This window comes from Manis pentadactyla (genome assembly GCF_030020395.1).
Source record: "Manis pentadactyla isolate mManPen7 chromosome 15 unlocalized genomic scaffold, mManPen7.hap1 SUPER_15_unloc_1, whole genome shotgun sequence".
NCBI classification, from domain to species: Eukaryota; Metazoa; Chordata; class Mammalia; order Pholidota; family Manidae; genus Manis; species Manis pentadactyla.
Genome location: NW_026644588.1, coordinates 4078738 through 4102848, shown reverse-complemented (window position 1 = coordinate 4102848; position 24111 = coordinate 4078738). Strand labels below are relative to the sequence as shown.

At 43.6% G+C, this 24111-nt stretch overlaps 1 protein-coding gene and 1 long non-coding RNA gene across 15 annotated transcripts in view; both read left to right on the top strand.

Moving 5' to 3' along the window:
• The window catches only part of LOC118909711 (zinc finger protein 493-like), a 160180-nt gene that overhangs the window by 110525 nt on the left and 25544 nt on the right, over positions 1 to 24111 (top strand). The gene's annotated exons all lie outside the window — the stretch shown is intronic.
• LOC130682245 (uncharacterized) lies at positions 7888 to 21654 on the top strand. Its single transcript, XR_008995454.1, has 4 exons — positions 7888 to 9954; positions 10182 to 12016; positions 12709 to 20296; positions 20947 to 21654. It is a non-coding gene; the product is annotated as an uncharacterized LOC130682245 (long non-coding RNA).

Genomic DNA, 24111 nt, shown 5'->3' with positions numbered 1-24111 from the left:
TTGCTAAGAGGTCATATTATCCTCTTGCTCTGAGCCTCTCTCGAGGCATTAATAGAATGTTGGATTTCCCTCATTGCATAACCCACTTACCCATCCCATTAACTTCACGCATAATTTCTCCCTCTGTCCATTTGTCATTTAATTTACTCAGACTTTTCCCCTGTGGAAGGGACGTTCAGCTACCGTGCTGGTAGCGGTTGCTGGCAGCAGTGCTAGTCTAGCAAGTGTCTCCCCCGCAGTCCACGCCCACTCACGTGAGGTAGGGTTGGTCACACAGGTGCAGAGCTGACGGGCTGTCCCGATCACTGGGCAGCACAGCTGTGCTCACCTCCAGCCCCAGCCTAACTGGATGGAGTAATAGCACAGTGCACTCCATCAGGCCCTTAGGAATTCTGGCATAAAGTGGTAAGGGTATGGTTACAATTTTTTGCTTAATAATCTTCCCTGCTTCTGTTACCTGAACTTGCAGCCATGGACCTGGGACCACTGCATCTAGTAGATAAAAGGCAAGTTGTACTGATGTGAAGAACTATATACTTTCACTAGCATCCTACCCCACCTCGTCTTCCCCAGATCCCCCAGAAAAGTGGAGGAATCCATCCAGTGGGGACCCTCTCTTATGGCCCCGTATGTTAAGCGTGAGCACAGACTTCAAAGCATGTAACACAGCCCTCCATTCCTTAATTTCCCATTTTAGTGAATATTTCGATTGCCCGTTCTATTTTTATTAAACCATTTATCTGAATAATATGTTCAGCAAGATATATCCGTCTGATGTGATGTTTCTTGGTCCACCATTGGACACCATGAGCTGTAAAGGATGTCCCTTCATTGGAAGAGGTGTAACTTGCTGGTCTGAATAGGTATAGTGTCTTTTGTTCCAATTGATTAATCACATTATGAGCATTTGCATCTACCACTGGATATGCAACAGCCCGCTCCAGAATAATTGTCTGTTCCAGTTAAGATCAATATAGGCCCCAGAGACTGCCGGCCCTGGTCAAATGTTATCCTTCTGTCAGCGGTGTGTGGGTCATTCCCCTCAAGGTGTTTTCCCCGTAGCCAGCTGCAGTCTTTGTCTCTCGTTGACGGAACCATTCTTGTTGGCATTGTGTGCTTCACAGGGTGAAAGTGCATGTCCAGATTCCGGCCATGTCTGCACTGCTGCGGCCACCCCACGCCCACTCACTCCATGGATCCAAGTGGCCGCCCCACGGGAGCACCCACAGGTCTGTGTGGTGGCTCCAGCCACCTGATCCTGGAAGATGGTCCTTGTGATGGCCATCTACGTGTCCTAATTTAATGCACCGCTTAAATTCCCAGAGTGATTTCCATTAAGCCGCACCCCACACGGGCGTTGGTTACCAGTTTTCCTTTGCCCATCTACCTGATCATGCAGCCAGGCCATTGGCTGCAGCCTATGAGTCAGTCTAAACATATGGGCTGTTATCATTGTCCAGTTCTTCCATCAGTGCCAGTAACAGCATGCAGTTCAGCCCACTGAGCTGATTTGTTCTTGCTGGTCTTAAGCTAGAAGCTTTCCAGAGGATACTGTCCATTCGTCTACGAACTAAACCAAATAGCTCTTTGTTCAGCTGAGAGCTGTACATAGGGCACAGCCTATGTAACAATCAGTTCTTAAAGCTGGTAGGGGGCTTCAGTGTCACCCCTAAGGAAGAGGCTGCCTGCTCATGGATACCATGTGGGACTGCTTGCATTCCCCCGGCGTCCTGCTCCCGTAGGAACCATTTCCATTGTATTATGGAACTCTTCTGGGCACTACCCACAATTTAAAAAAAATTTTTATTAAGGTATTATTGATATACACTCTTAGAAAGGTTTCACATGAAAAAACAATGTGGTTACTACCTTCACCCATATTATGCTGTCCCCACCCATACGCCAGTGCAATCACTGTTCATCAGTGTAGTAAGATGCCGCAGATCCACTGTGCATTCTCTGTGCTACACTGTTCTCCCCATGATCCCCCACACCATGCATACTAAACATAATACCCCCCAATCCCCTTCTCCCTCCCTCCCCACCCCTCCCCTTTGGTAACCACTAGTTCCTTCTTGGAGTCTGTGAGTCTGCTGCTATTTTGTTCCTTCAGTTTTGCTTCACTGTTATACTCCACAAATGAGGGAAATCATTTGGCACTTGTCTTTCTCCACCTGGCTTATTTCACTGAGCATAATACCCTCCAGCTCCATCCATGTTGCTGCAAATGGTAGGATTTGTTTCTTATGGCTGAATAGTATTCCATTGTGTATATGTACCACCTTTTCTTTACCCATTCATCTACTGATGGACGCTTAGATTGCTTCCATATCTTGGATATTGTAAAAAGTGCTGTGATAAACATAGGGGTGCATCTGTCTTTTTGAATCTGAGAAGTTGTATTCTTTGGGTGAATAAATTCCAAGGAGTGGGATTCCTGGGTCAAATGGTATTTCTATTTTGAGTTTTTTGAGGAACCTCCATATTGCTTTCCACAATGGTTGAACTAGCTTACGTTCCCACCAGCAGGGTAGGAGGGTTCCCCTTTCTCCACATGCTCACCAGCATTTGTTGTTCTTAGTCTTTTCGATGCTGGCCATCCCAACTGGTGTGATGTGATATCTCATTGTGGTTTTAATTTGCATTTCCCTGATGATCAGTGATGTGGAGCATCTTTTCATGTGCCTGTTGGCCATCTGAATTTCTTCTTTGGAGAACTGTCTCTTCATATCCTCTTCCCATTTTTTAGTCGGGTTATTTGCTTTTTGGGTGTGGAGGTGTGTAAGTTCTTTATATATTTTGGATATTAACCCCCCCTTGTCAGATATGTCATTTACAAATATATTCTCCCATACTGTAGGATGCCTTTTTGTTCTGTTGATGGTGTCCTTTGCTGTACAGAAACTTTTTAGTTTAATGTACTCCCATGAGTTCATTTTTGCTTCTGTTTCCCTTTCTCAAGGAGATGTATTCAGGAAAAAGTTGCTCATGCTTATATTCAGGAGATGTTTGCCTATGTTGTCTTCTAAGAGTTTTATGGTTTCATGACTTACATTCAGGTCTTTGATTCATTTCAAGTTTACTTTTGTGTGTGGGTTTAAACAGTGATCCAGTTTCATTCTCTTGCATGTAGCTGTCCAGTTTTGCCAACACCAGCTGTTGAAGAGGCTGCCATTTCCACATTGTATGTCCATGGCTCCTTTATCATATATTAATTGACCATATATGGTTGGGTTAATATCAGGGCTCTCTAGTCTGTTCCATTGGTCTATGGGTCTGTTCTTGTGCCAGTACCAAATTGTCTTGATTGCTGTGGCTTTGTAGTAGAGCTTGAAGTTGGGAAGCAAGATCCCACCCCCCCACCCCCCCACTTAATTCTTCCTTTTCAGGATTGCTTTGGCTATTCAGGGTCTTTTGTGCTTCCATGTCAATTTTAGAATGATTTTCTCTAGTTCGTTGAAGAATGCTGTTGGTATTTTGATAGGGATTGCACTGAATCTGTAGATTGCTTTAGGCAGGATGGCCATTTTGACAATATTAATTCTTCCTATCCATGAGCACAGGATGTGTTTCCATTTATTGGCATCTTCTTTAATTTCTCTCATGAGTGTCTTGTAGTTTGATTCAGAGTATAGGTCTTTCAGAGTATAGGTCAGAGTATAGGTTTATACTTTCAAGGAAGTATAAACTTCCTTGGTTAGATTTATTCCTAGGTATTTTATTCTTTTTGATGCAACTGTGAATGGAATTGTTTTCCTGATTTCTCTTTCTGCTAGTTCATTGTTAGTGTATAGGAATGCCGTAGATTTCTGCATATTAATTTTGTATCCTGCAACTTTGCTGAATTCAGATATTAGATCTAGTAGTTTTGGAGTGGATTCTTTAGGGTTTTTTATGTACAATATCATGTCATCTGCAAACAGGGACAGTTTAACTTCTTCCTTGCCAATCCAGATGCCTTTTGTTTCTTTGTTTTGTCTGATTGCCGTGGCTAGGGCCTCTAGTACTATGTGGAATAAAAGTGGGGAGAGTAACTGCCTGCATTATTAAGACTGTTTCTCTGGCATCACCCAAGACATGGGTATCAGGTTTTCAGATCATTTTATGTCCAGTCACTGAGGCAGTCTCAGTGTCCAATTGCCTGCTGATAATCGTCTCCCAAACAGTGTGTACCAGGCATCAGCTTCTGGGGTAGTTGTCCAAAATCCCAACAGTCACTGCTCCTGGGAGGTAGTCCTGGACTTTTGCTACAAGCTCCATCCTGCACGGTACAGTGGCAGACACTTCCAAAATCATAACACATGGGTGTCATAAGAGCCCAAAGGTGTCGAGCACATAACTTCTGTACTTCATACATGGCTTGCTTTTGTTCAGGTTCCCACTGAAATATAGATTTCTCTCATACGGTCTTACAGATTGGACCTAGCATTTTCCCAGGTATGGAGTAGGCATCCTGCAAAATCCAAAATACACCAGCCAATCATTGGGCTTCTTGTTTGGTTGTAGGGGTGGGTAGGGATAGCAGTTTACTATTAGTCACTTGTGGAATATCGCGGGTGGCTCCTGCCCATGTTATTCCTAAGACCTCGCCCTGTTGAGCAGGACCTTGGACCTTCACTGAATTTCTTAACCAGCCCTGGTTGGTCCTATGTGTCACTGTCGCATTTAAATCAGTCCTTAGCCTGCTGTTAATGCTTCGGGTATGTCATTAGTGCTACACTCAATACCTGCATCAAGCCCAAGTCCCTCCTGGCCATGTGGTGTCCATAAGCTACTAAGCTCAGATAACCCTGTGTCAGCATAGTAAATGTAAATTGGGGTCATTCCCATGGGAAGGCAAACTGTAGTGGGCCCTTTACAAAGATGGAGGCAACGGAGAAACCATTTGCAAGGTCAGCCCCTGAATACCAACCTTTTTCAGCCTGCTGTGTTTTCTGTACAGTTGAAACCATGTCTGGACCTGCTGAGGCCATGGTCAATACAACTTTATTTAAACCACAATAGTCTGTTAGTCTTGACAAGCCATCTGCCTTTTTCTAGGGCCACAGAGCACTGTTGCACAGTGAAGTCACGGTCACCAGCACTCCAGCTTGTAGCATATCACTAAGTAGAGCAGGTGTCTAGTGATTCAAGTTAACCACCTCTGTGTTCTGGGGAGGTTCTCGTGGTTCCCACTTGGCATGCCCAAGTAAAACTGGCCTGAGAGCAGGCTTACCAGGACTAGGGAGAAGGAGCCATCCCCACTCAGACATAGTATCCATCCCAGTAATACATAATGTGGTGAGTCATCTGCAGGCTTTGCAATCACAGTGCATTGGGCTCCCAAAACAAGGCGTTCTCTGGGGAAGTTCCCAGCTCCCTGCGTCTTGCCCTTACATGTGCAAATGGCCTCAAGTCCTTGGTGCAGGTGTGGCTGGAAGACCCTGGCCCTTCTGTCCACGAGGAACTGGATTAACCCACCTGAACAATGCCGTAGCAGTTCCTGGTTGCGTTTTCATTGTAATTTTGACCTTCAGGCTTTTTAAATTCCAACTAGTAAATGGTCTTGTTTGGGCATCTAATGTTAGAGGAACATCAGGGGTTCCCACTGACCCACCCAGTCTCCAGTAGTGCTGCAGTTAACCCCCTTGTTACAAACCCAAAAATGTTTGCTGTATTCATCCCATTTTTCAGTAACCATCTGAAGACCTTTACTCTGTTGGGCCAAGTCTCTGGTCTCCCTTTTGTCCCTCCCCGTTTTCCCAATTATGTTCATGGTCTTGGTGTCAGTAAGACCCGTCTGAGGAAGATGAGATACAAATAAGCCGCCTTGAACTGTTCATTTTGTAATAGTAAAATTACATGGGGTGCCCACGTAACAGGCCCCCTATATCACAGCATTCACCATAACCTGTGCAACAGGAATATTCAGTGGGTGACAAAGGCCAACATAAAGCCAGTCCCACATGGGGTACATCCGAAGCATATCAGCTGCCTCACCAGGGCTGTTGCACTCGCCATTTATGGGGGCGCTCAGGCAGTCCCCCTTCACAGGATAGGCCTCACGGTGGCTTTTATCCAGCCCACCAAGCTGGCTGTTCCCTAAGGAATAGCCTCCCCTGTGTCTGGATCACGTAACAGCCATGTGTGATTGTTCAGCAGTGATCTATGGGTCCTGCATCAATCCAGACATGCCCTTACACTCTGAAGCATTCAAAGCCAAAGACACGGCCCTCAACCTGGTTACTCACAATCTGCTTTAGCAAAGGTTCTTCAGAAAGCTGGCGATCCTGATCTACAACACGAGCCAGTTCCTTTGCACTACATCTCCTGGTTTCAGTCATTTCCTTTTTTTCACATACTCCTACATAAACCTTTGTGACCAGAGGTCTTGGAGGTACTTCTGTGGCCCCGACAATTTTTCACTTTCTAGGTGGCTTTGAGGCTGATGACCAAAGCTCACATTGACCCAAATTCAAGTTTGGTTCAGCATGAAGCCATGACCCAGCTCTTTATTTTCAGTTTATTACAGGTACCCAGGGAATATGGTATATTTTACTTGCTTCCTAGTAGTTTGCATTTCATTACATACCAATGAGCCAACTTCGTAGGCGTTTCATCCAAGGCCACTTTCAAGTTCCACGGGTAGCTTTCACCAGCTGTAACTAACTGATCGCAGTGCTGCAGCTGTCATACCAATGATAACAGGTATCCAACCAGGCAGAAAGTTTCCTTACGCCTGAGCTTTCATTCTTTCTCTTCAGAAACCACGTATTTCTGTGAGTCTGCACTGGTCCTCCAAATCCCATTACTCGGACAGCGAACGAGGTGGGGTAGCCTAACTCCCTTCAGGTTCCCGGGCCCAGTACCAGCGTGTGTGTGGTAGAGGGTGGGTCTCTCCACACAACACCAAGAACCTCGAACACGTGTAGGGTGTCTGATAATTCTGATGCTATCGCCTGGAGACAGACCACATTGCCCAAGATAAAGGCTTCATCCTACAAAGGCTGCCCTCCACCCCCCACTGAATATGCCAGTTGGAAGGCCCAGGAAGTGACATGTGCTTCTGACCTACTGGCTACAGATTGGGGGTTCCCACAAGCTTACCTTAGTATTCTATTAATTTGCTTTATAACGCTTCACAACTCAGGAAAACACATTTACCTGTTTAATGAAGGTACCATGAAGGGTACAAGTTAATAGCCAGATGAAGAGATGTATAGGGCAAGGTGCCAAACAGTCACCCTGTGAAGCTTGGGGTCTGGCTTGGTGTGTCAAGGCCTTCTGGTTCCCCAGGCATGGAAGCTGTCTGACTGAAGCGGGATTCCAGGGAGCAGAGAAGCACTTCTGAGGATTTTGTGAGGACCTCATTATATATTCATGATTGGCTAAATTACTGGCTACTGACTGGTTCAATCTACAGTGCATACTATTGGGTAGGGTCCAAAAGTCATTAATGTGAAAAGACCCCCTTTTCACCTTAAAGAGACTGCATTGTATTTAGGAACTGTGGGTGAAGACTAAATCTGGGGGAAATGGAGCATTCTGACACGGATTTTCTACTGGCATTAATAGCACCCAATGTGTATATAATAAGGGTATATTTGAACATTATGTTTGCCAGTGACAGATTCACTGGTCAGTTACAGGTTTGCCAGCCCAGGTTAGTGATGGAGAAGAAACACCCGTTCTGTCCTCCCTCTGTCTCTGGCGTGCGATCGGTCAGGCGCCCTCCAGCCACCGCGGACCTGCCCATGTTGTTCCTGCTGGGGTCGGAGAGCGGCCAGAGAGCGTTGGGGCCAGCCGTGAACCGTGTGAGCGGACCCTGAACGGTGCCAGAGACGGCTGCAGGTGTGAGCCAGGGAGACGAAGCTGTGAGAATACCATCTTTAATCCCCAAGTTCTTGCCCTTGCTCCCCCTTGGTCCCAATTCATAGGAACTTACCCCAGGAAGGAACCCCCTACTCCTGGTGCTACATTCTTGGTTCAGTCGGCAGGATTCAGCGCAGCCAAAGGTCCACCCCGGTGGGTGTGAAGCCTCAGTGGGCTGTCCCAACGGGTGTCTGGGAGACACTTGGGGACCCATCTAGGGATGGTGGGGAGGCACCCAGGAGTCCCCCAGCTTGGATGTAATTTGTGGTGGCTTCATCCCTAGGCTATTGGGCACCTGAGGCTGTGGAGTTGGCCCTCCACTATATAGGGGACTCCTTGGGGGAACAGTGCCCGTGCCATAGTGGGAACCGTGGGTTGGATGTTTCTCAGCGTTTGGGAGGGCTACTGAAGAGAGAGACTCACTTCAGGAAGTGGCAGAACAAGAATGCAAGTGGTGATATGAGGAAGGAAACTGGTAAAAACCGAGAGAGTGCTGCTGAGAGGTTACTAATGGTACGGGAAGGGGCAGGAGGAGAACGCACACGGCGAGAGGCTTGGGGGAGGTGAGGGTTGGGCTCTTTGGCCCCAGAAGTGGTAGGAGAGATGTTAGGGGACAAAGAGTTCAGGAAGGATGAGGCTGTGGCACCAGAGGCACCACTGGAGGCACCAGCCCCTCCCACGTGCAAGTGCATTGAAAGCCTCCACAGTTGTAGTAAAAGTAAAAATGCAATACCAGTGGGTCCCTCAGGGGGAGATGCAGCCCCCTCCCCAGGCTGTGGAGCCCCATGTTCTTTTCCCCATACCTGTGCTGAACTGGTGGATTTGAGCTCCCCGATGTCTGCAAAAGCTCTCGGAGGCTCTGTCAACTGGCTTTTTTGCCTTTGGGAAGCAGGATAGATGGAATTACTCCATCTGGGTCAGAAATAGGAAAACTGGCTTCCCGGGTGACTCACCCTTTTGGCAGAGATTACGAAATGATTTTCAGACCCCAGGAACTATGGCATTCTCAACTGGAACACTGGTGCTCAGTGCCATGTGGCCTAATCAGGGTGATTTGCTGTCTTTCCATCTAGATGGCAGATGTCTGTTGATCTACAGGTGTTACGGGAGTTGGTCATGAAGAATATCAATAACATGGAGTATAAATGTCCAGACGTGGAGTTGCTCATAATGGAAATGAGGAGTCCGGTTCTTCAATTGGCCCCCCATCCCTCTTTAGGTCCCTAGTGGCTGTTCTTGCCCCTCACTTAGAGCCGCCCAAAGATGAGGTTATTCATACTGTAGCAGATCACGAAGAGGCTGAAACAATGAGACCATGGAAGGAAATATGGTGTACTGCTGAGAGATGTCTTCGTCAGTACCTGTGAAGTCCTTGACTCAGATGTGGCTTTGTCTGATAAAGATGGGGGCAGTGGAAGTGAAATTAGAAGGGCAGCCCCAATAAAGTCTTGCTAGAGCTGTAGTTCCAGCTGTTAAGGTCCAAGACATGGAAAATGGAGGCAAAGCCACATGCCTGGCCTCTGTGTCTGCAAGACTTCCTGGGGGAGAGTACTCTGACCCCACCCAGACGCACCCAGGAAGATGACTGGGCATTGCAGTTTGACAGGAGGGATGACAAGGACCCTACTTGAGGGAAATGTTGGGGACCAGAGGCCACGTGTCTAATTAGCAATTCATCAGTCCCGAGTGAATGTGCAGTGTACCCTGGCACCAGCGGACCCCAGAGTTGAATGCTGTCCTATTATGGCAACCCTGAGTGGTTTCCTGGGTCCCTGCTGTGAGAGATGGCTACAGGGATAAGGCAATTAGAGTGAAGAAAGCCCAAATCCCATGGGAGTAAGGCACCTCTCACAGAGGAGTAACCTGTGTCTATCTCTACTACACCTGAATATATCTTGGGGTGGACATCCTGCAGGGCCTGTGGTTACCAATACTGCAGGTGAGTTCAGACTGAGGGTACGTGTGGTAAAGACAGTTCTGAGAAGACATGCTACACACCCGCCTATAGCATTTCCTGTTCCTGACTGGGTGACAAATACTAAGCATTATAAATTGCCCGGGAGACATAAATAAATTGGAAAGACTCTACAGGAGCTGGAGAAGGTGGGTATCATAAACCCCATTCATAGTCCTTTTAATTCCCCAGTGTGGCCAGTGAAAAAGCCAGATGCCTGTTGGCATATGAACATGAATTACAGAGAAATAATCTCACACCCCATATGCATGCTGCTATCCCCTCTATAACAGCCCTTAGGACACCCCCAGTCATGCACTAGGGGTGTATCATTATGTTGTGGACATTGCTAATTCCTTCTTCTCTATTGACATAGGAAAGAATACCAGGAACAATTTGTTTTCATGTGGGAAGGTTGGCAGTGAGCATTCACTGTCCTTCCAAAGGGATACCTCCGTAATCCCACCGTCTGTCATGGACTCGTAGCCCAGGACTTGGCAGCATGGGAGAAACCGCCAACGGTGAGGCTGTATCACTACATTGATGATATGCTCACGTCTGATTCTCTTGAAGATCGACAAGGGGCATTTCCTAGACGGCTGCAACAGCACCGAGGTTCAGGGACCTGGTTTGTCATGAAGTTCCTGGGGGTTGTCTGGTCAGATACGACTTAAGTATCCCAGAAGTGATCATAGACAAGGTCCAGGCATTCCCTACCCCTACCACTGTGGCAGCATTACAAGAGTTTTTGGATATCTTGACCTGCTGGAGGGAGTTTATCCCACACTTGGCACAAATTCTGAAGCCTTTAAACAGGTTTGTACAAAATGCCTTCAGGTGGGACTGGGGTGAGATGTGTGCATTTGCCTTTGCTGCTGCTAAGCAGCAAGTCAAGGCTGTGCCCACCTTGAGTGTGATGGACCCAACAATGCTCTGTGAGCTAGATGTTCATGTAACTGAAGATGGTGGCCTCTAGCGGTGGCTTGAACAGACCCACCAACCTTTTGGATTCTGGTTGCAATTTTGGAAAATGCAGGTCCAGATCACGTTGGTAGAGAAGCAACTGACTGCTGTGCACCACGCCTTTCTGGCTATGAAGCCCATCAGTGGAACAGGCCTGACACCAATAATGACATTGTATTCCATAATTGGAATTATGGTGAGGTGAGGGCAGAACTGGACCAAAAGGCCACAGAGTGGCATGACACAGATGCTGAAACTGGCCAAATGGGATGCATAGTTACAGCAGCATAGCACCCTCTCAACTAGCCCCTGGAGTGGAGAGCTCCAACGCTACTTGGGGCCAGTGACATTTACCAGTCAAAAGCAGGAGGAATTTGCTTTGAATCTATTAGTAACAAAGACCACTTATCAGAAGGAAAGAGCCCCTGTACCCGAAGATTCATGGTACACAGCTCCAGCCATGTGCAGTCCTCGAAGTGGAGGGCTGTGGGTCTCCATCCTGAGACTGAGACAATATGGATGGAGGATGGGAAAGGGAAGAGCAGCCCATGGGCAGTATGACTCATGAACCCCCAGGAGCCCTCCCCAGTACTTGTCTGCACGAGGAGCTATGCCATCTATTAGGGCTCCTGATGTGGTACCATGCCAAGTGGATTGTTGTTCACCAGCCCCTTTTGGGGAAAGAATTGTGGCAAGACTTATGGGCCTCTGGTCAGACTAAAATAGTCTCGGTATGTCACGTGACAGGCCATTTGCCTTTGGCTTCCCTAAGGAGCAGTGAGGTAGACACACGGGCTGAGGTACATTGGCTAGATGAAAAGCCTGCCTCTGAAGTGGCCCAATGCTTACAACAACGTTTATTGCATGCCAGACAAAAGACAGCGTGGGCTGTAGCCTGTCAATGGGGCCTGCCTTTGACCTTGAAGTCAGTAGATCCCAGCAGGAGTGCCTTTTGTGCTGTAAGAGGAATTTGCAATGAGTTCCACAGCAATATGGGGCAATGGTTAAGGGGCTGATACCCCTCATCAAGTGGCAAATAGAATATATTGGGTCTCCACCCATATCAGAAGGTTATCAATATGCTATGACTTGTGTGGACACAGCCACTGGACTGTTGGTTGCTTTTCCTACATGTCGTGCAGAACCACCAAAAGGGGCCTGGAGCATCTCTTTGCAGCCTATGGCCGGCGGCAGGTGATTGAGAGCAATCAAGGCACCCACTTTACTGGACATGCATTACAAGAACAGGTGCAACAATTAGGGATAAAGTGGATTTTTCATGTACCATATAACCCTACTGGGGCAGGCACGTCCCGTGTTTGGGGCCCACGCTCCGGGCCGGCAGCTCGGTGGTTTCCCTCCAGCTCAGGCACCAGCAGCGGGTCCTGCACATTCATAGGAATGGGCTCCCCAAGAGCCTCCCTGATACCAGAGCTGCCCGCACCGTCCTGGCCCTGCTGATGCCTTTCTATCCTTTTTCCCCTCTCCCCCACCATTCACACTTATTTTTCTCATTTTGCTAATCCACTTGGTGGCCAGTGAGCTCCTCTGCCTTCCTCAGGGCACATTCCCCACTGTCAGCCCCTTTGTGCCCTTGAGTTGTGAGCCTGTGTGTCCAGGCGCTTCTGTGCTCGTGCTGGAAGAAATGCGCGGTGCTCTTACCTCATCCGAAATTAGAAAAATGTGTGTTTCTCACCATGTCACACCCACCGTGATGCCCTCGTTCTCAGTGGGATCTTAACAATCGCAGGCCAGTCACACTGCAGATGCGGGCAGGGGGCAAAGCATGAAGAAACCATATTGAAATAACTCCCATTACATAAACATATATCCACAATAAAATTAAGCAGGCTCTTTAATGGAATATTTGCAGATCTTAATTTGTTAAATTTAAGATACTAGTATTTATGAACACACATCTTTTTATACTTTTCTCATAGTCCTTGCCCAGTGAGGAATAAGCATCTACATTCTGTGTTTCACTCAGAGGAAAGATGCCGAGGTAACATAAAGATCAACTCCATTCAGAACCTTCTCACATCCCCAAGGATGGACGGAGACCCAGGGAAGACTTTTGGACCCCAGCAGGTTATGTCTTTATCTTTCTTAGAAATAGTCTTTCCCATGTATAATTACTCCACTCTGTTGCTTTACATCACTTATATTGCACTTTTTAAATTTGTTAGAACATCTTATGTTTGCCTTAATTCTTCTGTGTGGACTTCTTAAAGTGTATTTTTCTTTTAATTTAATGCTGTTCTGTCATAAAAATGTAAATAAGCCATACTTTTTACACATTAGTTGGCATTATAAGTTTTATTATGCAATGTTTTGTAAACATGAATATTCTAAAATATAAGAAATAGATTACAAAAATACATAAATCACAAAGATAGATTTGTCATCTAATTACTGTTTATAGTGCTTAACTCATGCCTTTACATTTTTGTCTAATGCATATATTGTGATCTTAAAAGTCTTAACACTGAACCCTGCTTCTAATAGCTTTCAAGGTAACCGTCACTGACGATGATACCTGCGATTAGTTACATGCAGTAAGGAAGTCAGATTTTTATGAATTTTACTTTCAATCCTCTGTAGAGAAAACATGGAAAAATATTCATGATTAGGTTTTCTGTAAAATTCTGAGCCTGTGTTAGTGAATATGGTGGAGCTGATGGAATGCTACATATTTTGAATAAGTATCATTTATCTTTCTCTAATTTGAGTGTGACATGCTTGATGGAAACAGTGATTATATCCCCATTGAAAATATCTGTTCTCTATTGATCATGGTGAGCAATTTTCCCTCACAAAATTAGGGAATGAGACTTTAAGGAAAATGAACTTCACACTTGAGGACTGAAGATGGCAGACACAAAATCAAGTATTTCATTCAATATTTTTCATGGCCAAATATACCATATAATTTTTTGTTGTTTAAAAATTCTCTGTTATTTCCAACTGTCTTCCATTTCAAACTTTTAAATGCACATGACCCTATACCTCCAAATTCCGTTTCACATACTTTTCTTGTATTTTAATCTCTTTTCCAAATCACACAATAAGTGGTGTTCAGGGTTTTTTTTTCTAAAATAATGGGCAGATAATTTTATGCTCTCAAATAAGGATTAATTTAGTTTCTACCATGAGTATTTTATCACTTTTTTGTCTTTCATACCCAGTAGCTTAGAGGACACTCCAATGTCATTGTACAATAACTTAATGTGGTGGGAACCCTAGGCAAGAAATGAAGTATTTCTGTCTCTATCCTAATATTGATCCATATTCAGTAACTCCAATTTGGTCATGATAAATTACTCAGAGCTTCTGTATTTTATCAACAGCCCCAAATCTGTCTTCACAAGGGATTTTGGTACACAGAATAAAACAGACAACAATGGAAATTATCACAAAATTAGAAAATAAAATACATATAAAGAATGACAAAGTATACATATATTTGAGTTATTTAAAGAACACAACCGAGGTTCTATTATCTAGCAGAGCGGTAACAATAATTTCATTGCATCCAGGCTACCCTAGTTCAAATCCAGACTTTGCCAATACTTACGTGAGTCATTTAAATGCCCTGTGGTATATTTTCCAGATATTTAAAAGAATAAGAGTAGTGCCTAAATCTTAGTATTGTGTATATTAAATTATTTAGAACATGTAAAACACCCATAACAGTGACTCATTCATTGTAAAGGCTATAAAAAGAAACACATTGAACTTGGGAAGTTTCTTTTAAATGAAATATCTTTTAGAAAGAAATTACTGAGGAGAGAGAAAAAAAGATGGTGGTATAGGAAGGCAAAGAAAAAACCTCCTCCCAAAATCACATAGAACATGAAAATACAGCGAATACAACCAGGCCTGAAATCAACTTGAAGACTGCAGAACTGACCACCGACCTCTGGGGAAGAAGAGAGACCCTACAGAAGAGGGTAAAGTGACAGAGCCTTGATCCAGGGAGACACAAGCCCACCGCCCACCCCAGCCCACGGGAGGGTGGAGGCAGAATAGAGCGGGGAGGGAACAGAAGCCCAGGTCCCGGAACACAGGGACACAGGTCTCTTGCGGCCCTGGAGATCTGGTCCAGGAACACAAGCCCACGTTGCATGGTGCCTGGTGATTTGTGGAGCTGGACAACAGAGATGGGTGGTACACTTGGAGAGGCTGAGATCCCAGCTGCCTGTAGGGAACAGGCGCACTCTACCGGCCCCCCTGAGTGGGCAGTTGAAAAGACTTCCCAGCAGTGAGAGGGGCACCAGAGGGGCAAGGATTGCACAGGGCCTTCTGTTTAAGAGAAAGATCAGGTGGACAATACGTCCCCAGCCCACCCTCAGCCCAACAGCCTGGGAGCCCTCAGGAGCTTCAGGTGCTCTGACCTCCTTGCTGGCAACACAGCCCACAGTCTCCTCACAGTGGTGTGTGGCCTTCTGGACAGCAGTAAAGATAAACTTTACTCTCATGTATGCACGGAGAGAACACCCAGCCTGCTCAGCCCTTTTTGGGCCAGCCAGGGAGCTGCATTTAAAAGCCAGCCCTGGGAGCTCTTTCCTCCTGGCAGGCACTGCACCCGCTTGCATCAGAGCAGTACACCATTATCAAGGCAGACAGGTGCTGTATCCACTGCATGCTAACAGCTGGGGCTCCCACACAGGAGACTCAGCTTCTGGGCCCTGCACGGTGCCTCCTACACAACTCTGTTGTCTCATAAGAACTCCCCACCAAAAAATGAAGAGACAGAGGAATTTGGTCCAAACAAAAATTTAAGAAAAAAATGCCAGAAAGAGTGTTACTGAAACAAGTCACCAATCTTCTTGATAAATAAAAGTCATAAACATTCTAATGGAGTTACAGGTAAATATTTAAGATCTCTGGGAGGACTTCAACAAAAAGAGAAAATTTGAAAAATACAGTATCTGAAATGAAACATACAATGGTTTAAAAGTAGATTAGATGACGTACAGCAGATGGTAAATGAAATAGAATTTAAATAACAGGAAACAGAGAAGCTGGAGAACAGAGAAAAGAGGTTCTCTAGGAATTAAAGAATAAGAGAGCTGTGCTACCAATCCAAATGGAACAATATTCACATTAAGGGTATCAGAAGAAGAAGAGAGAGCAAAGGGATAGAAAGTGTCTTTGAGGAAATAATTGTTGAAAACTTCCCCAATCTGGGGAAGGCAATAGTCACTCAGGACATGGAAATGCAGAGGTCTCCCAACACAAGTAACCTTAGGAAGACAACCCCAAGACATATAATAATTAAAATGGCAAAGATAAAGGACAAGGAGAGAGTGCTGAAAGCAGCCAGAGAGAGAAAAAAGATAACCTATAAAGGAAAACCCATCAGGCTATCATCAGACTTCTCAGCAGAAACATTACAGGCCAGAGGTGGTGGCATGATATATTTATTGCAATGAAACAGATGGGCCTCCAACCAAGAATATTCTACCCAGCAAGATTATCATTTAAATTTCAAGCAGGGATTAAACAACTTCCAAATAAGTGAAAGTGGAAGGAATTTGGCACAATCAAACCATTCCTACCAGATATCTTAAAGAGACTGCTCTGAATTTCTAGAGAAATGCTCCTAAGGTTAAATAGCTGTCACCAGAGAAGATAAAACCACAGTAAAGGTAGTAGACCAATTAATTACTAAGCAAATACAAAATTGAATCAACTACTTACAAAGTTAGTCAAGGGATACATAAGGAGCACAGAGTATGACACCTAATATATAAAGAGTGGAGGAGGAAGAAGAAGAGGTGGGAAAAAAAACCCTTTAGATTGTGTTTGAAATAGCATAACAGGCTATTTCAGGTAGACTGTTAGATAGTAAGGAAGCTATCCTTGAACCTTTGGTTACCATACATCTAAAGCCTACAATGGCAATAAGTACATATCTATCAATAGTAACCCTAAATGTAAATGGACTGAACACACAAATGAAAAGACAGAGTCACAAAATAGATTTTTTTAAAAAGACCCAACTATATGCTGCCTACAGGAGACTCATTTCAAACACAAAGACATATACAGCCTAAAAGGGAAGGGATGGAAAAAGATATTTCATGGAAATAATAGGGAGAAAAAAGCAGAGGTATCAGTACTTATATCAGACAAAATAGATCTCAAAACAAAGAAAAAAACAAGAGACAAAGATGTTACATAATGATAAAGGGGATGGTTCAACAAGAGGATATAACCATTATAAATATAAATATCTATACAACTAATATGGAAGCACATAAATAGGTGAAACAAATACTAACAGAAATAAAAGGGGGAAATAGAATGCAATGCATTCATTTTAGGAGTCTTCAATGCACCATTCACTCCAAAGGACAGTCCAGACAGAAAATAAGTAAGGAGATAGAGGCACTGAACAACACATTAAAACAGATGGACCTAACAGACATCTATAGAATATTTCACCCAAAAACAGCAGGATACACATTCTTCTGAAGTGTACATGGAATGTTTTCCAGAATAGATCACATACTAGGCCAGAAAAAAGAGCCTCAGTAAATTCAAAAAGATTGAAATTGTACCAACCAGCTTCTCAGACCACAAAGGTGTGAAGCTAGAAATAAATTGTGCAAGAAAAAACCAAACGAAAAACAAAAAACCCCACAAACACATGGAGGCTTAACAACATGCTCCTTAATAATCAATAGATCAGTGACCAAATAAAAACAGACATCAAGTAATACATGGAGACAAATGAAAACAACAACTCAACAGCCCACAACCTGTTGGATGCAGCAAAGGCAGTTCTAAGAGGAAAATATACAGCAATACAGGCTCAAGAAACAAGAACAATCCCAAATGAACAGTCTAAACTCACAATTAATGAAACTAGAAAGAGAACAAATGAGGCCCAAAGTCATTAGGAGGAAGGACATAATAAAGATCAGAGTACAAATAAATAAAATTGAGAAGAATAAAACAATAGAACCAATCAATGAAACCAGGAACTTGTTCTTTGAGAAAATAAACAAAGTAGATAATCACCTAGCCAGATGTATCAAGAAAAAAGGGAGTGTACACACATAAAAAGAATCAGAAATGAGAAAGGAAAAATCACAACAGACACCACAGAAATACAAAGAATTATTAGAGAATACTATGAAAAATTATAGGCCAAAAAATTGGACAACCTAGAGGACATGGACAACTTTCTAGAAAAATACAACCTTCCAAGACTAACCAAGGAAGAAACATAAAACATGAACAGACCAATTATCAGCAATGAAATTGAATTGGTATCAGAAAACTACCTAAGAACAAAACATCTTGGCCAGATGGCTTCATGGCTGAATTTTATTAAACATTTAAAGAAGAGCTAATACCCATCCTCCTTTAGGTATTCCAAAGAGGGAATACTTACAAACTCATTCTATGACACAAGCATCACTGTAATACAACAACCAGACAGTCAATACAAAAGAAGTAAATTATAAACTGATATCCCTGATGAACATAGATGCAAAAATCCTCAACAAAATATTAGCAAGCCAAATACAAAAATAAATCAAGAAGATCATCTATCATGACCAAGTAGGATTTATTCCAGGGATGCAAGGATGGTATAATATTAAAAAATCAATCAACATCACACACCATATCAACAAAAAGAACAAAAATCACATGTTCATCTCAGATGCTGAAGAGGCATTTGATAAAATTCAATTTGATAGAAACTCTCAACAAAATGGGTATAGAGGGCAAGTACCTCAAAATAATAAAAGCCATATATGACAAACCCACAGCTAGCAACATACTTATCAGTGAAAAGCTGAAAGCTTTTCCTCTAAGTTTGGGAACAAGACAAGGATGCCCACTCTCATCACTTTTATTCAACATAGTACTGGAGGTCCTAGCCACAGCAATCAGACAACACAAAGAGATAAAAGGCATCCAAATGGGTAAGGAAGAATTTAGCTCCCACTGTTTGCAGACAACATGATATACATAAAAGACCCTAAGGACTGTGCAAAAAAACTATTAGAACTAATAAGTGAATTCGGCAAAGTTGCAGGATACAAAATTAATACACAGAAATCTATTGCATTCCTATATACTAACAATTAGATTGCGGAAAGGGAAATCAGGAAAACAAATCCATTTACAATTGCATCAAAAAGAATATGCCTAGGAATAAACCTAACCAAGGAGATTAAAGACCTATACACTGAAAACTACAAGACATTCATGAGAGAAATTAAAGAAGGCACCAATAAATGGAAATATATCCCATGACAATATTAATTAATAGGAAGAATTAATATTGTCAAAATGGCCATCCTGCACAAAGCATTCTGCAGATTTAATGCAATTGCTATCAAAATATGAACACTATTCTTCAACAAACTAGAATAAATAGTTCTAAAATTCATATGAAAATTAAAAAGGCCCCAAATAGCTAAAGGAATCCTGAAAAGGAAAAACAAAGCTGGGGGGATTATGCTCCCTAACTTCAAGCTCTACTACAAAGCCACAGTAATCAGGACAAACTGGCACAAGAAGAGACCCATAGATCAGTGGAACAGAGTAAGAGCCCAGATATTAACCCACACATATATGGCTAATCAATGTATGATAAAGGTGCCATGGATATACAGTGGGGAAAAGACAGCCTCTTCATCAACTGGTGCTGGCAAAACTGGACAGCTATATTTAAGAGAATGAAACTGGATGTCTAATTCCATACAGAAAAATAAACTAGAAATGGTTTAAACACCTGAATGTAAGTCATGAAACCATAAAAACTCGTAGAAGAAAACATAGGCAAAAATCTCTTGAATATAAACATGAGCAACTCTTCCTGAGCACATCTGCTCAGGCAATGGAAACAAAATAAAAAGTGAGCAAGTGGGATTACATCAAACTAAAAAGCTTCTATACAGCAAAGGACACCATCAGCAGAACGAAAAGGCATCCTAAAGGAAGAATATATTCATAAATGACTTACCCAATAACAGATTAACATCCAAAATAAATATATAAAGAACTCACATGTCTCAAACCCAAATAGCAAATAACCAGATTAAAAAATGGGTGGAGGACCTAAACAGACACTTCTCCAAAGAAGAAATTTGGATGGCCAACAGTCACATGAAAAGATGCTCCACATCACTAATCATTCGGGAAATGCAAATTAAAACCACAGTGAGATATCACCTCACACCAGTTAGGATGGCCAAGATTGAAAAGACAAGAAACAAATGCTGGTGAGGATGCAGAGGAAAAGGAACCCTCCTACACTTTTGTGGGAATGTAAATTGTTTCAACTGTTGTGGAAAGCAATATGGAAGTTTCTCAATGAACTAAAAATAGAAATACCATTTGACCCAGTAATTCCACTCCTAGGAATTTGCCCAAAGAAAACAAGATCCCCAATTCAAAATGACTTATGCACCTCTATGTTTTTGACAGCACTATTTACACTAGTGAAGATATGGAAGCAACCATTAAGTGTCCATCAAGAGATGACTGCATAAAGAAGATGTGGTACATATACACAATGGAATATTATTCAGCCACAAAAAGAAAAGAAATCCTACCATTTACAATAACATGGATGGAGCTAGAGGGAATTATACTCAGTGAAACAAGCCAGGCAGAGAAAGACAAGTACCAAATTATTTTACTCATTTGTGGAGTATAAAAACAAAGCAAAACTGAAGGAACAAAATAGCAGCAGATTCACAGACTCCAAGAAAGGAATAGTGGCTACCAAAGGGAAGAGGTTGGGAGGGAAGAGGGGATTACGGCTCTCTACAATCCACAATCACAACAACAGTACAGGTAGGTCATGGGGAAGGCAGTACACCTGGGGAAGACAAGCAATGATGCTATCGCATCTTACTATGCTGATAGTGATTGCAATGAGAGGGTGACAACTGGATAGCATGGGTGAATGTTGAAACCAGTGTTGTTCATGTGAAACCTTCATAAGACTGCATATCAATGTTACTTAAATTTTAAAAAAGGAAAGAAATTACTGGGACAGAGTAATAATAGGTGGAGAATTTTTTATTTAATTTTTCATGAAAATATCAACAACTCATATTGTCATGCAGAATTCTCTGTTTATGAATATGAATATTGAACCCATTGTAGCTTTAGATTTGAAAATGGGAATAATCTTCCTTTTCCAGATTGTCACTGGAATCCTGAGCAATCTTTCACTCTTATTCCATTATGTGCCCTTTACTTACTGATGCAGTTCAGTCCATAGATTGTATTCCCTGGCACCTGTCTGGACCAAATTGTTGGTCTTCCTCCTCAGCGGAATCCCAGCAACAGTGGCAGCTTTTGGGTTGAAGCAGTTCCCCAGGGATTCAGGGTGCACACTTGTTTTGGGGTTCTCCATGTGGACAAGGGTGTGTCCTTTGGCCCCACATGCCTTTCAAGAGTCTTCCTGGCCATCATGATCAACCCAGCCAACTACAGATGATTGGAGATTAGAGTCAAAACCCCCAAATACAGGGACCTTCCAATATCCTGTGCAGGATCCTGCTTTTGCCGGGAAACCTCATTTTCCCTGTGATGTGACTGGCAGACGGAAAACACACAAACATGACAAAGAAAAGAGGTTTTGGACACTGTCTGGCTTCGTTTCCTCAGGAAGTCTTAAACTTACTATTCGCATTGCTGAAATCCATCCGTGTGGGGCTCATGCTCTGGGCCAGCAGCTCAGTGGTCTTCCTCCTGCACAGGCACCAGCAGAGCGTCCAGCGCGTCCACAGGACAGGTGCCTGCCCCACATCCTCCCCGGGACGAGAGCTCCCAAACCGTCCTCGGCCCGTGAGCACCGCCCTTTGTTTACCGTGTTCTCCTCCATCATCCAAGTTTGTCCGGCTGTTTTGCATAATCCCCGCAGGTTGCTCACTATTTCTCTGCCTTAATTGCTGTGCTTCCCAACTACCCGTGCCTTTTCAAGTGTGTGTAAGATTTCCCATGTTTCTTGTGGAAGGAGTAACTGTACCCTTAATCACATCAAAAACAAAAATAAAAATGAGTACTGCCTGTTCTGCACGGTGCCGACTCACAGATGCGCTCAGTCACTGTCGTTCCCCCCAAATGCCGGGGAGGCATGTTGAACCCTCGGCCCTGCTCCTTTAGTCTCATCTTCATGACTTCCTTCAAGAGCCACTGCCGCCCATCCCCCGTCCTCCCCCAAGACTCTGACAGCCCCTTCCAGAAACTCCCTAAGCCCCCCTCTGCTCTTCACACCAGGTTTTTATCAGCTCTCGGTGTGGGAAAGTTACAGTCCTGCAGCCGGTTCACGGGAGCATCGCTTTGGGAACTTTCTCTGGGAACCTCGGCTCAAGCTGTTGGTAAATATTCCTGCATGTGCGTCAGCTCTGAGTTTGATGACTAGTGAGGACACCTCATACCTTGCGTGGTCACCTGACACACGAGCCAGACGAAGCTGCTGAATCTTGCGAACTTTTTGAAGTTAAATCTCGGGAGTCGGCAGTGAGGTCCGGGGCTCTGCGTGGAAGCTCTCTGCCCCCTGTGGCGGGTCCAAGGCGTAGTTCTTTTTGTGATTTGCACCGTTTGTCCCCAGGGGTCCCCTCCTGCCCGTGCTTCCTCTGCTGCCCTAGTCCCGTCTCCCAACCTCTCTCGGGGCGATGAATCCCAGAATGATCCCCTTTCCACAATAACGGTCCCCCTTCCTCTGTCTGGGGTGGTGACATTTCTTTCTGGGATGAATGTTCCCTGGCGTTCCCTGCATTTTCCCGAGAATATGTGGCTTGAAGGCGGGGGTGGGGGCTCATGGGCTCTCCAGGAGGACAGGAGCCTTGGGCCCCAGGCGGAGGCAGGTGAGCGGGCACACGGGGGGTGCCTGGGAGCCCAGTCAGACCTAGGCTGACCAATTTAGCTTTCTTGAACCAGGTTTCGATTTTTAATTATTTCCCTTTTTTGACATTAATTACCTTTCAATTATTTTATTTGCTAACTCATATTGTTTTTAATTTTCTTTGACTTACTGAGATGTAGTTTTAGTTCTGTTTAGTGTTTTAGCATGATGAAAATGTAAATATGCTATACATTTAACACAATGTACAGGTTATCTGGCATTGTCGGTTTTGGTACAAAATTTTTTAATGTAATATATATATATTGAAATATTGTATATTTGTTATCCAGTAGTTCATATTATAAATTAACTCATGATTTACATTTCTATAAGATACATATATTGAAAAAAAATTAGTGTTATATCTCATTTTAGTTAATAAAATCAGTTTCATTTACTGTAGTAATGAGTATTGTTTAAGGTGTCAGCATGTATTTTGTGCAGTTGTATTACAGTTACTTTTTTCACTGTAATTTATCATTTTATAATTATTCTCTAATGTATGTAGATTTTTAAGCATCATTTTTTGTTTATACAAAGAATATTTGTAACATACTAAATTCTATGTGTAGTGTGGGTGTGTATGTGTGCTATTGGTCCATACATGGGTTATGAGGGTGTGTGTGTGCATATTATGTGTGTGCATGTGGGATGAATATTTTAATATAGCTCTTCCTGATGAGGATTGCTGGAGTGTGTTCCAAACAGTAAAGGAGTCTGATTTTTATAATTAAGACTAATTCATAAATTAATCTGTTATTCAGTCTGCTCTAAAGAAATCAGTTATTTGCAAAGGAAAGGTGGCTTTATTTAGGAAGCCAGCCACAGGAGTGGATGGGGACAGCCTCCCGGAGACACCTATGCAGCACTGTTCAGAGGGAGAACATTTGGAAGGGGAACTTCATGGGAACAGGAGGGGCTACAGGCAGAACTGACAGTTTATCAGTGTCTGCACCAGCCTGAGGGCAAGTTGCTGGCGTCTAGGAAACTGTGCTTCAAAACTGCCACTTCTCTGTGGTTTCCAGGCATCCTGGGTGGATTCCTGAAACTCAGAGAGGCCTGGCTAATGTTTTATAAGACAGCAGAAGAGAGCATGGAAGAGGTTTGATCTCTTAGCTTGTTTCAAAATGTACTGAGTTAGGGCCTCTAACACAGAACGCTGAAGATACACTGTCTGAAATTTCAAGTGCCCGATACACTATTATTGACTAATTACCGTGCTATACATTAGATCTCCAGAATTTATTCATCCTCCATAAGTGACCTTTTCACCGTTTGACCCACTTGTCTCCGTTTCCCCCACCCACAGCCAGTGGTACCCAACACTCTAATCTTCACCTTTATGGTGAAGGTAAAATTTTATAGATGCCATGTACATGTGATTTCTTACAGCATGAGCTTATTTCACTGAGCATGTCCCATTCATCCTCCTTGTCACAAATGGAAGGGTTTCCTT